We start from the raw sequence: 2582 nt of genomic DNA, 5'->3' as shown, positions 1-2582 counted from the left end.
TTATTCTTATTGATGACAAGTCAAATTCAACTTTCAATTCTTATTATAAACTCTATTTCAATATTTCACTCAAGAACTCCAAATCTTTAATCTTCCTTAACTCTTTTATCTTTTGATTTTAAGATAACTTAAGCTTTCCTTAAGCTTAGTTATCATCTAATGATCATAACCCAACCTTAAATTTAACCAGAAATTATCTAAATAAAAGACTCACCTTTTGTTTAAGCCTTCACGTATGAAGAAGGAAGAAGAGAAGAGAATAGAACTCTGGAACCTTTTCTATCTTCCCATATGGTTTCCTTATCTTATAAGGGAAAATAAAAATCTTAATGACCATTTTACCCTTTACTTCATTTAATAATTAAAAACAATCCCTCAAAAATATTTACAAATAAGTCCCTGCATTTACAATCTTTTGAAATCATACTTCAAAGTTACAAAAATTCGATTTTAGTCACTCACCCTGATTTTGGGATATTACAAATCTCCCCTCCTTTTAAGAAAATTCGTCCTCGAATTTTCATTGCACATACCAATAAGAACATACCATCTAATGTTCTCATGTTGCCTCATGTACTTAACCTTTACTTCCTTTAGTTCTTCAACTTCATTTTTGCTTTATACATTTATTTACTGTCACTTTTTATATACATAGTAACGTCAATTTATTCATGTCTTTTCTCTCATTCGATGCTGCATTTTCCTCTGACCTTTCTAAAATTCCATATAACCTTTATTGTATCTGATCCTTTAATTCAATCCCTTTCATTTCTTTATTCAATTATTCCTTTTTTTATTCCTTATACACAAATCATATCTTCCTTTTATGTTCACATACTCTTGTCTTAACACCTATACTCATCTCTATGTACCAATCTTCATTGCATCTTCATAACTTTGATAACCCATTTCTTATACAGAGCTTCATTCTTTATCATTTCTTATACTTGTATTTTTTCTTCCTTAAGGTTTCATGCAAATACTTATCTCATTTTCTACATCATAGCTATCTGATCAGAATACACAACTATATTCAGATTCACATCATAATTGATTAACTCAACTTTATCTTTTCCTCCAATCTCATAACTCTATCACTTTTACTCTGATAGTTAGTCAATAGCATCTGTTCAATCTAGGGTACAAGCCCTATTCTACCAATCATATACATCATTTCCAATCGAAATTATCTCAAAATTAGTTTACTTAACTTATCAATTTCACCTCTATTCTCATACATCCTGTAAATTTCGGTGTTCAAACTCAACATTATAACTTCATTTGTCTTATAAACTGATCATCTATATACACATTCTGAAACTCTTCTTATCAATCCTCAGCTTTACTCAAATATACAAATTCTTATTCCCTTTACTATACTACATTACCATGATCCAAATATACAACTGTATCCAGATCCATTTCATATTTGGTTATCATATCCTGGCAATCTCTTATAATCTTATACTTCCAATATATTCCCATCACATATTCTTGTTAGCCAACGCTAACTTTTTCCTTCTAAAATGCAATCTCTTATCATATCCACACTTTTGCTTATGTACAACACTATTCTTTGTTTCAACTCATAAACTTTGGCTTTCTATATCTTATACGCTTGTCACTAATGCACTTATTCTTTAGCTCTTCTATAAGTACTCACCACGTCATTTGATCTTTTTAACGTTCTTATGGTGACACTTGTTCACCATATTCTATCTTACCCACATACTAACAAAACTAATCCATATCACTTTTTGATTCAAAACAATAAAGATCTTCTATCACTATTCTAATATGATTTCAACTTTCTAAAATAAACCTTTAATCTTATAAGACACTTTCTGAGGTTTCATCCTTGGCCAGGCAGGTGAATTGCTATCAATCAGATTTGTCAGCTATCGACTTACTTGACAATTTTATGATCAATTTCTACTATATCATACAAATCCTATTCTATTAGCAAGACAACATACTCCTTACACTATCAGATCAGAAATTTTCACTTTTAGTTGGCATGTATATATTTTAAACCTCATTTAACTTTGGTTTAAGCCTAGAATCGACTAAACCTTAGCTCTGATACCATTAAATGTAACACCCCCAACCCGTATCCGACCCGGATCTGAGTCTGAGGTATCAATTTAACTTTTCAAAACATTTACTTGTATAAAATAGTGAGTAATTTAAATTTTTATAACATATAACTTATTCAAAACAATTACAGAACTATTCAGAGCTTATACAATATATTATTTTGAATACATGCCAACTAGAACTTTATATATTAAAATTCATATTATTCACCTTTCTTCTGATCTGACATTCGGTAAGGAGAACTGATCTGTCTTGATCCACATTGCTTTTTACTCTTCTCACTTCTGTAACCTACGTACGAAACAATCACACGCTAAGTCTATGACTTAGTGAGGCATTACATTTATAAAAGAACTCTAATTATTTAAACATGTAGGAACACATCATCTCATGATGTCATACCAAAACAATTTAACATTACATACGATGTAATATACACATATATATATATATCTCACACTATTTACATTACTAACCTTATTCCA

Source organism: Hibiscus syriacus, unplaced genomic scaffold, assembly GCF_006381635.1.
Source record: "Hibiscus syriacus cultivar Baekdansim isolate YM2019G1 unplaced genomic scaffold, ASM638163v2 tig00110944_pilon, whole genome shotgun sequence".
NCBI lineage: Eukaryota > Viridiplantae > Streptophyta > Magnoliopsida > Malvales > Malvaceae > Hibiscus > Hibiscus syriacus.
This window is presented reverse-complemented; position numbering follows the sequence as displayed.